General features: G+C 42.2%; 1 pseudogene; it reads left to right on the top strand.

The window, feature by feature from the left end:
• The first annotated feature begins 9,953 nt into the window (after positions 1-9,953).
• On the top strand, positions 9,954-10,633 carry LOC115147840 (prokineticin receptor 2 pseudogene; annotated as a pseudogene).
• Positions 10,634-13,264: the final 2,631 nt, after the last annotated feature.

Raw genomic sequence — 13,264 nt, forward strand, 5'->3', positions numbered from 1 at the left:
GATGGCGTCACGACGAGTCCAGATGTTCACTGCTTTTGATAATCACATGCTGTGATAAATAAAGTGCCTTGTGAAGATAGGACACATTTTCCATTGGGAGGGGGAATCTCTGGTAAATGGACCAACTGGTTTAAGATACTGTATGTGTGCGTCCCAAATGGCACCCTATTCTCGTATTTAGTGCTGGCACCCTATTCCCATAGGGCTCCAGTCAAAAGTAGTGCACTTTTTTGGGTAATAGTGTGCCATTTAGGACGTGTGTCTGGATATTGATCTGCTCCACTTCTAACTGGTCTGCTTGAGCTGTAGTACTATATTCTGCTCTATATTAGCACCGACTGGCATCAAAGAGAGCCATTTCCCCTAAGCTAGTCCTCAACACGTGCCCCAATGTTTTACTGTCAGGGTATTTTACCAGGCAGGTACCACACAAACATACACACTCAGTTGTTGGCTCAAAGTGCAGGTCAAGATAGGTTGCAGTCACAGTGACCGATGGTTTGGGTCCCACACACACACACACTCCCCCACTAAGGGACTCTGGATTTCCTCCCACACATACCTACACTGAGTGTACGAAACATTAGGAACACCAACTAATATTGAGTTGCACACCCTTTTGCCCTCAAGGGCATAGATTCTATAAGGTGTCCATCTTGACTCCAATGCTTCCCACAGTTGGCTGGAATACCTATGGGTGGTGGACCATTCTTGATACACACAAGAAACTGGTGAGCGTTAAAAACCCAGCAGTGTTGCAGTTCTTGACACACTCAAACCGGTGTGCTGGTGTACTTTCCCATTCAAAATCTGAATGGCACACATACACACTTCATGTCTCAAGGCTTAAAAATCCTCCCCTTCATCTACACTGATTGAAGTGGATTGAAATTAATAAGGGATTATAGCTTTCACCTGGTCAGTCTATATCATGGAAGAGTAAAGAGTTCCTAATGTTTTGTAAACTCAGTGTATATTATCTAACCCTCTATACCTATAACATCTATATATTCTGATAAAGGAGGTTGTGGATCCGGGGACTGTTGTCGTGTGCGAGACCTGGAGAGGCCTACAAGCCACTGTCTCACACCCACTGTGAAATTTGGTGGAGGATCGGTGATGATCTGGGGGTGCTTCAGCAAGGCTGGAATCGGGCAGATTTGTCTTTGTGAAGGACGCATGAATCAAACCACGTACAAGGTTGTCCTGGAAGAAAACTTGCTTCCTTCTGTTCTGACAATGTTCCCCAACTCTGAGGATTGTTTTTTCCAGCAGGACAATGCTCCATGCCACACAGCCAGGTCAATCAAGGTGTGGATGGAGGACCACCAGATCAAGACCCTGTCATGGCCAGCCCAATCTCCAGACCTGAACCACATTGTAGCCGGAGGACCACCAGATCAAGACCCTGTCATGGCCAGCCCAATCTCCAGACCTGAACCCCATTGAAAACCTCTGGAATGTGATCAAGAGGAAGATGGATGGTCACAACCATCAAACAAAGCCGAGCTGCTTGAATTTTTGCGCCAGGAGTGGCATAAAGTCACCCAACATCAATGTGAAAGACTGGTGGAGAGCATGCCAAGACGCATGAAAGCTGTGATTGAAAATCGGGTTATTCCACCAAATATTGATATCTGAACTCTTCCTAAGTTAAAACATTAGTATTGTTTTGTTTAAAAATGAATATGAATTTATTTTCTTTGCATTATTTGAGGTCTGACAACACTGAATATTTTTTTGTTATTTTGACCAGTTGTCATTTTCTGCAAATAAATGCTCTAAATGACAATATTTTTAATTGGAATTTGGGAGAAATGTTGTCAGTAGTTTATAGAATAAAACAAAAATGACATTTTACCCAAACACATACCTATAAATAGTAAAACCAGAGAAAAGGATACTTTTGCAGTGTTCTCAATTTTTTCCAGAGCTGTGTATATTGTTAAATTATATTTCCACACTATGAGGTCGAAATAACACTCTGAAATTGTGAAAATGATCATAATGCCCTTTATGTGTAAGAGCTATTTGAAGAAAAAAAAAGCCTGGAATTTCAGCCTGTTTAGGTGGGATGGAGTGTTTGGCCCGCAGCATTACTTCACAAGGCGATCTGATTATAATAGAACAATTACTATTCCTATGTTATTTGCATATATCCTCCTTCACTGCTGCTGGCCCTGCTCGGTCATATTGATATTTCATTCCTGTTGGCAGTGTGCAGAGGTAGGCTACCAAATACTAAACTATTTCTGGAGTTACTTCCTACAATAATCTGTATTCAAATTTGACAGTGTGAATGTCATTTCAGTTTGTCTCCAAATTCTAAACGGTAGCCTCAGGTAGATATTTTCTTCAAAAGTTCTAAGATTAGAATTGATACAAATGTCATTTGCTAGAGTTGTGACAAATATTACTGGCTTGCTAAAGTTCATACTAACTCTCCCGACTCAATTACTGAAATGCCTTCCTTGGTAGTCTCCCCGAAAAACAGCATCCACAGGCTGCAGCTTGTGCAGAACAGAGCTGCCAAGGTCCTCACAGGAACCCAGAGATCTGCCCACATCACCCCCATTCTAGCCTCTCTCCACTGGCTACCCAACCAATTCAAAAGCAACTTCAAAATCCTCCTGTTAGTCTTCAAATCCCTTAATGCTTCTGGTCCCCAATACCTCAGTGAACTCCTCAGGCCCAAACAGTCTTCACGTTCACTCAAAGACACGCCTAAAAACAGTGTCTCCTCACCCCTACAGGCCCCAGACCACCACTGGCTTTAAGTCTGAACTCAAGAAACACTTCTTCAAACTGGCTTTCGCTTAATGTGATCTATGTCGTGGTATCTGTTGTTGGTCTTATACATTATTTTCAAGTTGTATTGTTTTGTCCTTGTCACCTCCCTTATTATTTTCTGTATTTTGTATAGTACTAGACCGCTCGCTCTCTTTTCATTTCTGGTGTTTTTAGCCCTATATTAAAGCTTTTTGATTTTAATGGTTACTCTCAATGTAAAGAGCTTTGTGATTTACGTCCGTAAAGGAAAAGCGCTCAACAAATGTCATTTATTATTATTATAACTTTCTATTGTTGATACAATATGTAATTGGGTATAGTTGTTATGTAGGCTAGCTTTGGGTGAAGGGAGAGCTAATCGCCTATGCAGTAGCCTACCTATCTAGATGGTAGCCTAAAAAACTAGATGTTAATTTATAGCTCAGATGTTTTTCACAAAGATTAGACGAGATCACGCATTACTGCTTAGCAAATGATGTTGTGTTCCCTATTTCCACTGTTTCACCCAACACATCCAGTACATTGCACGTAGATCACAGTTTGTCCTGTACTTTATCATAGGTGCCTCCTAGTTACATTGTAAATAGTGCTGGTTGGTATATTGTGAAGATTTGGATACAGGTTTAATGATACCTAATGTAGACAATTTATGAACTAGTGAGTAACCTGAATACCTCAATCATAATTATCATGCATTAATAATGGCAGAAGTGTTCCAAAATTACTGGAATAAAACATGTTTTTGATAGCATCATTATCAATTCTTGTCAAACACTTTTTTTGGGGGGGGGCTAAATCTTTATTAATTTGATCATTTTCGTGTGTGTGTGTACAGGCACAATACACACATTTGTATCATTTCATAGTTAGCTCGCATCCACCCATGGGCTGCCACTTAAAAATAATATATATTTTTTTAAAGTACGCAAATACAAAGCATTGATCACCATGATCCTACCACAGAGCCAAAAAGTCACCTCCCACCCCATTCCCCCAACATGTCTCCATCCCCCTGGCAACGTGGGTCGCTTGTCAGTCCAATTTAAAAAATATATATATATTATAGACATCAGTCCTTTGGGGAGCCCAGATCATTTATTTATACATTCCCTCATTGGATGGTTCGGTAGTTGGGTTTCCCAAAGAACTCCATAAGCTGACTCAAGTTGTAAATATACAAAAAGGAGTTGCCTGGTAATGTGGATATGCATTTCAAATCTTGGAATATTCTCAAACCATTACTGTCCATGATATAAGCAAGGGTACGGATTTCACATTTGGACCATTGGGGGGGATGCAAAACGCCGCCCTCCAAATTGCAAGGCATTATTGTGAAATATTGGAGTATGGGCATGCCATTTTGATTTCCAGTTACATTGTTTTTCAATTTTGCCCCAAATACAGATTGTGTGAGCAATAAAAGGACCAAAGCGTAGTTTACATTGTTTAAGGGATATACAGTGCATTCAGAAAGTATTCAGACCCCTTGACTTTTTCCACATTTTGTTACGTTCCAGCCTTATTCTAAAATTGATTAAATATTTTTTTCCCCTCAATCTACACACAATATCACATAATGACAAATCAAAAACAGGTTTGCAGAAATGTTTGCAAATTTATAAAAAAACAACTGAAATGTACATTTACATAAGGATTCAGAGCCTTTACTCAGTATTTTGTTGAAGCACCTTTGGCAGAAATTACAGCCTCGAGTCTTCTTGGGTATGACGCTACAAGCTTGGCACAACTGTATTTGAGGAGTTTCTCCCATTTTTGCCTGCAGATCCTCTCAAGCTCTGTCAGATTGGATGGGGAGCGTTGGTGCACAGCTATTTTCAGGTCTCTCCAGAAATGTTCGTTCAGGTTCAAGTCCGGGCTCTGGCTGGGCCACTCAAGGACATTCAGAGACTTGTCCTGAAGCCACTTCTGCATTGTCTTGGCTGTGTGCTTAGGGTCATTGTCCCGTTGAAAGGTGAACCTTTGCCCCAGTCTGAGGCCCTGAGCGCTCTAGAGCAGGTTTTTAATCAAGGATCTCACTGTACATTGCTCCTTTCATCTTTCCCTCGATCCTGACCAGTCTCCCAGAACATGCCGCTGAAAAACATCCCCACAGCATGATGCTGCCACCACCATGCTTCACCGTAGGGATGGTGCCAGATATTCTCCAGATGTGACACTTGGCATTCAGGTCAAAGAGGTCAATCTTGGTTTCATCAGACCAGAGAATCTTGTTTCTCATGGTCTGAGAGTCTTTAGGTGTCTTTTGGCAAACTCCAATCGGACTGTCATGTGCCTTTTACTGAGGAGTGGCTTCCGTCTGGCCACTCTACCATAAAGGCCTGATTGGTGGAAAGCTGCAGAGATGGTTATCCTTAAATCTGGAAGATTTACCCATCTCCACAGAGGAACTCTGGAGCTCTCTCAGAGTGACCATCAGGGCCCTTCTCCCCCAATTGCTCAGTTTGGCCAGGCGGCCAGCTCTAGGAAGAGTCTTGGTGGTTCCACACTTCTATTTAAGAATGATGGAAGCGACTGTGTTCTTGGGGACCTTCAAGGCTGCAGACATTTTTTGTTTTTGGTACCCTTCACCAGATCTTTGCCTCGACACAATCCTGTCTCAGAGCTCTATGGACAATTCCTTCGACCTCATGGCTTGGTTTTTGCTCTGACATGCACTGTCAACTGTGGGACCTTATATAGACAGGTGTGTGCCTTTCCAAATGATGTCCAATCAATTGAATTTACCACAGGCGGACTCCAATCAAGTTGTACAAACATTTTAAGGATGATCAATGGAAACAGGAAGCACCTGAGCTCAATTTCAAGTCTCATAGCAAAGGGTCTGAATACTTATGTAAATAAGGTATTTCTGTTTTTTATTTGTAATACATTTGCAAAAAATTCAAAAAGCCTGTTTTGCTTTGTCATTATGGGGTATTGTGTGTAGATTGAGGGGGGAAATTATTTAATCCATTTTAGAATAACAAAATATGGAAAAAGGGAAGGGGTCTGAATCCTTTCCTCATGCACTGTATGTACATACAACTAAGAATAAAGTGACAGATAATAAACGGTAGCATCAGCGTATGTGATGAGTCAAAAAGGTTAAATGCAGATAGTCCGGGTAACTATTTGGTTAACTATTTAGCAGTCTTTTGGCTTGAGGGAAAAAGCTGCTCTAGGTCCAGTGACTGCCCATGATACATGCCTGCAAACATAGGCTGGAAACCTTTGAACATGAGTGTGACAGTTATTCTGCTTTTATCACATCAATTTACTTATTTTCATTTCACTCCAAGTTGTACCAAAAGCCAGTCGGAACGAAGTTTTGCAAGTGCCATCAAGCTGTTGAGTTCCCTCCAAAATGGTGAAGTCAGATAGCATTGCTAGCTGCATGCTATAGGATATGTAGGAAAATTAATCATGACCAAAAAAAGGTGGAAAGCAACTATCTCCTGTTCCACAAAATCACCTTACTGTCATCACAGAAAGCACATTTAATGTATGAATAGGAATATACATCATTATCCAGGGTAACTTTATCCAGATATAGCCCGTGGTTCACTCCAGACCTGACTGCCCTTGACCAGCACAAAAACATCCTGTGGCGTACGACATTAACATCGAATAGCCCCCGTGATATGCAACTTTTCAGGGAAGTTAGGAACCAATATACAAAGGCAGTTAGGAAAGCAAAGGCTAGCTTTTTCAAACAGAAATTTGCATCCTGCAGCACAAACTCCAAAAAGTTCTGGGACACTGTAAAGTCCATGGAGATTAAGAGCACCTCCTCCTAGCTGCCCACTGCACTGAGGCTAGGAAACACTGTCACCACCTATAAATCCACAATAATTGAGAATTCCAATAAGCATTTTTCTACGGCTGGCCATGCTTTCCACCTGGCGACCCCTACCCTGGTCAACAGCCCTGCACCCCCCACAGAAACTTGCCCAAGCCTCCTCATTTCTCCTTCACCCAAATCCAGATAGCTGATGTTCTGAAAGAGCTGCAAAATCTGGACCCCTACAAATCAGCAGGGCTAGACAATCTGGACCCTCTCTTTCTAAAATTATCAGCCGAAATTGTTGCAACCCCTATTACTAGCCTGTTCAACCTCTCTTTCGTTTCGTCTCAGATCCCCAAAGATTGGAAAGCTGCCGCGGTCATCCCCCTCTTCAAAGGGGGAGACACTCTAGACATAAACTGCTACAGACCTATATCTATCCTATCCTGCCTTTCTAGGGTCTTCGAAAGCCAAGTTAACAAACAGATCACCGACCATTTCAAATCCCACAGTACCTTCTCCTCTATACAATCTGGTTTCCGAGCTGGTCATGGGTGCACCTCAGCCACGCTCAAGGTCCTAAATGATATCATAACCACCATCGATAAGAGACAATACTGTGCAGCTGTATTCATTGACCTGGCCAATGCTTCGACTCTGTCAATCACCACATTCTTATCGGCAGACTCAATAGCCTTGGCTTCTCAAATGACTGACTCGCCTGGTTCACCAACTACTTCTCAGACAGAGTTCAGTGTGTCAAATCGGAGGGCCTGTTGTCCGGACCTCTGGCAGTCTCTATGGGTGTGCCACAGGGTTCAATTCTCGGGTCGACTCTCTTCTCTGTATACATCAATGATGTTGCTCTTGCTGCTGGTGATTCTCTGATCCACCTCTACGCAGACGACACCATTCTGTATACCTCTGGCCCTTCTTTGGACACTGTGTTAACAAACCTCCAGGCAAGCTTCAATGCCATACAACACTCCTTCCATGGCCTCCAACTGCTCTTAAATGCAAGTAAAACTAAATGCATGCTCTTCAACCGATCGCTGCCCGCACCTGCCCGCCCGTCTAGCATCACTACTCTGGACGGTTCTGACTTAAAATATGTGGACAACTACAAATACCTGGGTGTCTGGTTAGACTGTAAACTCTCCTTCCAGACTCACATTAAGCATCTCCAATCCAAAATGAAATCTATAATTGGCTTCCTATTTCGCAACAAAGCATCCTTCACTCATGCTGCCAAACATACCCTCGTAAAACTGACTACCCTGCCGATCCTTGACTTCGGTGATGTCATTTACAAAATAGCCTCCAACACTCTACTCAGCAAATTGGATGCAGTCTATCACAGTGCCATCCATTTTGTCACCAAAGCCCCATACACTACCCACCACTGTGACCTGTATGCTCTCGTTGGCTGGCCCTCGCTTCATATTTGTCGCCAAACCCACTGGCTCCGGGTCATCTATAAGTCTTTGCTAGGTAAAACTCCGCCTTATCTCAGCTCACTGGTCACCATAGCAGCACCCACCCGTAGCATGCACTCCAGCAGGTATATTTCACTGGTCACCCCCAAAGCCAATTCCTCCTTTGGCCGCCTTTCCTTCCAGTTCAATGACTGGAACGAATTGCAAAAATCACTGAACCTTGAGACTCATATCTCCATCACTAACTTTAAGCACCAGCTGTCGGAGCAGCTCACAGATCACTGCACCTGTACATAGCCCATCTGTAAATAGCCCATCCAACTACCTCATCCCCATACTGTTACATTTTGTTTTTGCTCCTTTACACCCCAGTATCTCTACTTGCACATTCATCTTCTGCACATCTATCTCTCCAATGTTTAAATTGCTAAATTGTAATTATTTTGCCACTATGGCCTATTTATTGCCTTACCTCCCTTATCTTACCTCATCCTGTAGGTTCATGCTCTACAACATTCGCAGAGTACGACCCTGCCTCACACAGGAAGCGGCGCAGGTCCTAATCCAGGCACTTGTCATCTCCCGTCTGGATTACTGCAACTCGCTGTTGGCGGGGCTCCCTGCCTGCGCCATTAAACCCCTACAACTCATCCAGAATTCCGCAGCCCGTCTGGTGTTCAACCTTCCCAAGTTCTCTCACGTCACCCCGCTCCTCCGTACACTCCACTGGCTTCCAGTTGAAGCTCGCATCTGCTACAAGACCATGGTGCTTGCCTACGGAGCTGTGAGGGGAACGGCACCTCCATACCTTCAGGCTCTGATCAGTCCCTACACCCAAAGAAGGGCACTGCGTTCATCCACCTCTGGCCTGCTGGCCCCCCTACCTCTGCGGAAGCACAGTTCCCGCTCAGCCCAGTCAAAACTTTTCGCTGCTCTGGCACCCCAATGGTGGAACAAGCTCCCTCACGACACCAGGACAGCGGAGTCAATCACCACCTTCCGGAGACACCTGAAACCCCACCTCTTTAAGGAATACCTGGGATAGGATTAAGTAATCCTTCTACCCCCCCCCCCCCACCCTCCCCCCCCCAAAAAAATATAGATGTACTATTGTAAAGTGGTTGTTCCACTGGATATCATAAGGTGAATGCACCAATTTCTAAGTCGCTCTGGATAAGAGCATCTGCTAAATGACGTAAATGTAAATGTAAATTTGCACACACTGTACATAGACTTTTTTCTATTGTGTTATTGACTGTATGTTTGTTTATTCCATGTGTAACTCTGTGTTGTTGTTTTTGTCGCACTGCTTTGCTTTATCTTGGCCAGGTCGCAGTTGTAAATGAGAACTTGTTCTCAACTAGCTTACCTGGTTAAATAAAGGGGAAATAAAAAAATTAAAACTAAGATATGATATAGCACTGACAAACAGCCATGTTGTGTGGTAACAACATTCCCAGTGAAGTAAGAGCAATTGAGCAAAACCAATGGGTTTCCCACCGAAAATCCATCACCTGCTTTTAGTTAGTCCTATCACACTGCCCTTCTAGAATCATATGGGAGGAAGTTACTTGGACAAGGCAACGTGCTCCTATTAATCATTGCTGACCTGCCCAACTAGGTAAAAATACATATTTAATCTCCCATCATCTCAAAATGCTAAAGCATTTCCAAATTCCCCATTATTGCTATGTGCAGGGTTTGGTAGGAAGCCAAGAGACTGTAAGCTCCATAATATCATTTCAGGTTTGGGATATGAATAATTTGCCCTAGTTAACAGTCCCATCAATCAAGTTCTACATTGTGACAGATTTTCCAAGAACATCCAAGATCATTCAATGACCTCAGAGATCACTTGGTCTTTCCAACTCCCTGGCATATAAAGCTTGACATAAAACACCTTGACACTCATAACTCAAACCTTCCAACTGGTTTCTTTGCATTGTCTGTCTTTTCCTTGTGTTCCCAGGTACATGGCCATCGTCCACCCTATGAAGCCTCGCATGAAGTACCAGACGGCCTACAGCCTGATCCTGGGCGTGTGGATCATACCCATCGTCATCTCCATCCCCTCTGCCTACTTTGCTTCTGAGACCACATACCCGCACATCTCCAGTCAGAGCCACAAGACCGTCTGCGCCCAGATCTGGCCCGTGGGATCACCAGCTCTACTACCACTCCTACTTCCTCTTCATCTTCACCCTGGAGTTTGCCGGGCACGTGGCCGTCAAGGCCCTGTGCTACGCCAGGATCTTGCGGGAGCTGTGGTTCAAGAGCGTACCTGGCTTCCAGACAGAGCAGATCCGGAAGCGGCTGCACAGGGGCTGCCTACGTGCTCTGCTGGGCGCCGTATTACGGCTTCATACTGGTGCGGGACTTCCACCCCACACTGATCTCCAGGGACAGAAACTCCCTGGTGGCCTTCTACATTATCGAGTGCACTGCCATGAGCAACGGGGTCATCAACACGCTGTTTCGTGATCGTCCGCAACAACGTCAAGTGCATGCGGACAGTGACCAGGCTGCTCTGGAAGTCTGTCAAATGTGCAGCGGAACTACGGCGGATGAGCACACCTCGTCTTTACGCATGACAGAGGATGTAGAGTGCACATGCCTGAGATAGAGGCCTGATCCTGAGATAATCGACACTATCGAAAGGTAGAACCACCACTAGACCAAGTAGATTCTGGCATGTTGCACACTTTTCCCGTTCTTTAAGAGCCAAAAGGGTGAGATATAAGATTGAGTCAAAGGAACGGTTTGGCGTTGGACAAGAGGTCCAGACTGTTGACACAGAGTAGGGCTGAACTGTGCCGCTCGAGTGACAGCCGGCGGGGCTTTGTATGTGGGAAGCAGCCACAAGAGAGATGACGGAGTAAACTATAAAAACGGACATTACACGCAGCTGAGTGACGTTTCAAAATATTGCATGTTTCTGCGATACGGACATTGCACATGTCAATATTGTGATTTTGAAGTGAATTTGATGCAATGTCCTGCCACGTTGATAACTTAGTTCATACTAGTACAACACCTTACATTGTCACTGCTATCATGGAGGCCATTTTGAAAAAACTTGAAAGTTTAATGGTATTAGAATTTCTTCACAATGTGGAATCACTCACATGGAGGGCATTAGACTTTGAAAGGATTTTTCTCCGTATTTATTCAAAAGGCTTGATTTGATGAAATCCTGGAGGTTACTAAACAAAACAGGTTATTTCAGGTGGTTATTTCATGTCACTATGTCTTACAATAAATAATTTATCAGTTTATAGTGCTTTCTAATACACATTTGTATATGAAATACTCAACATATTATTTAAAAACTAAGAGCACTCTCGATTCTTCTTTAAAAAAATTATAATCAAAGAGACATTAGCAGACTTATCGAATCGAAGAATCTAAAATAGAATTGTGGCGTGGGGCTAGCTAGACAATTAAGAGTTAGGTTAAATCAATTAATTAAGACGTGCTTTCTTGTTTGACACTTTATTTTATTTATTTTAATTTCACGTTGTATTCGTTGCATGTAACAAATAAAATTTGATTTGACAATGGCCATCAGAGTCACACTGTAAAGCCTGGCATTTGACAGGAGGAGTGAGATCGGGGGGAAATAACCGCTGCAAGTTGGTGCTGGTCCCAGATCAGCTTCAAAAGCATGGGAGGATCTTTTTGGTGACATCGTCACTGCTTCTTTCGCTATCAATTAGTTCCTCAGTTTTCATCTGTAATGTCAAATAAATGGCTGAAAGAAATTCACTAATGATAATCTGTTCAAGTAGAGGGTGAAGTAAAAATTGAAATCACCAGGTTCATATTGGCGTTGAAATTCCTCAGGCTACTTTGAGTTCTCACTGCTACCTTTTGGGATCTCAAGAATGATGATAACTATAAACCATTAGGTTGACTCAAAAGCATATTTTAGGAGTAAATCAATTATAGAAAGTGTGTCACTGTTGTAGCCTACCAATTTTTCTTTCTGTTTTACAAATTTGCTGTTAACGTTTTCATATGGTAGCGCCATACATGGGGGCAATTACATTTGTTATAGTATATAAAAAAAAGAAATGTTTTTGCCTTCCTTGTTATGCTACGAGACCAACAGGAGGGTCTTCTCCAGTTAACTTGTACTTGTTATGAGACATACGCTTGACATTTACAGTAATTCAAGTCAGAACCCTTACCACTTCTAGGCTCGAATTAGTCATAGGAATCAAACAACCTGCCTCCACATTATGTATGTTTTTCCAGCAGGTTCCGGAAAATGGGAAAGGAGAACATGCCAATTCGGATAATTTCAGTATTTTCCCTTTTTTATCTATTTTCATGTTTCTTATGAACATCTATGAACATATTTTTTACAATGTATGGAGCTGTATTTACCCGTTTTTGTTATGCTGTCCACAAAATAGGGTGAATTGTGAGGGAGATGTTATTAAAACCACTGCCAGGTGAAAAACATGAGGCTGTCTGGCAGTGTTTTTGTTTATTAATTAATGCATGTTGATTGGTTTACAAAAGAGGTCAAACTAGATGACTAAATAAATCTAAATTTGTTCGCACAAAAAAAAAAAAAATTAAACACTGTATTACATTCTGGGTTCTCATGATCCCAGAGGTGATAATGTAATTGGAACCATGAATAAGGAAGTGAATGTGTCAGGTTTAGAATGCTTTACAATGACCAAGTGAAGGATCATGAAAATTTAAACAAATATTCAGCATACAACATGTTCAAACTGCATTACCATCTTGTGTATTTTTACAAATCTTTCTACATTGATACAATGAATATTGTTCTATAAAAGCATATTTACTGTTGAAAAACATGACACTGGCATTGAGTATAAAAATCATGACAAACTATTGTCAATTAAAACACAACTTCTGGTTTTATACATTGTTTATAATGCCTTCAGAAAGTATTCTCATCACTTGGGCTTCTTCCACATTTTGTTGTGTTACAGCCTGAATTTAAAATGGATTAAAGAACTACATTTTGTGTCACTGATCTACACACAATACCCCATGTCAATATTTGTTATTTTTTTTTGAATGTTTTACAAATTAAAAAGAATTGGCTGAAATGGCTTGAGTCAATAAGTATTCAACCTCTGTGATAACAAGCCTAAATAAGTTCAGGAGTAAACATTTGCTTAGCAAATCACATAAGTTGCATAATAGTGGTTAACATGATTTTTGAATGACTAGCCCATCTCCATACCCCACACATACAATCATCTGTAAC

The sequence above is a fragment of the Salmo trutta genome, chromosome 14 (genome assembly GCF_901001165.1).
Source record: "Salmo trutta chromosome 14, fSalTru1.1, whole genome shotgun sequence".
NCBI lineage: Eukaryota > Metazoa > Chordata > Actinopteri > Salmoniformes > Salmonidae > Salmo > Salmo trutta.